Source organism: Sinocyclocheilus rhinocerous, unplaced genomic scaffold (assembly GCF_001515625.1).
Source record: "Sinocyclocheilus rhinocerous isolate Xijiao unplaced genomic scaffold, SAMN03320098_v1.1 scaffold1795, whole genome shotgun sequence".
Taxonomy (NCBI): domain Eukaryota; kingdom Metazoa; phylum Chordata; class Actinopteri; order Cypriniformes; family Cyprinidae; genus Sinocyclocheilus; species Sinocyclocheilus rhinocerous.
This window is the reverse complement of record NW_015642828.1, coordinates 10771-11180: the sequence shown is the minus strand read 5'-3', so window position 1 is coordinate 11180 and position 410 is coordinate 10771.

Sequence of the window (410 nt, the reverse complement as noted above, 5' to 3'; positions counted from 1 at the left end):
TGTGGGCGTGTCTTACAGTGATAGTGTGTGTGGGTCTTGTAGTAATTGTGTGGGTGAATCATACAGTAATAGTGTGGGCGGGTCTTGCAGTAATGGTGTGGGCGTGTCTTACAGTAATAATGTGGGTATGTCTTGCATTAATAATGTGGGCGGGTCTTGCATTAATAGTGTGGGCGGGTCTTACAGTAATGGTGTGGGCAGGTCTTACAGTAATGGCGGGTCTTACAGTAATAGTGTGTCTTGCATTAATAATGTGTTTTTTGATTTACACAAGTAAACAATCAGTAACTCAAAGTAAATTACAAGCAGTAATAATGTGGGTGGGTCTTGCATTAAACAGTAATAGTGTGGGCAGGTCTTGCATTAATAATGTGGGCGGCTCCTACAGTAATGATGTAGGCGTGTCTTAC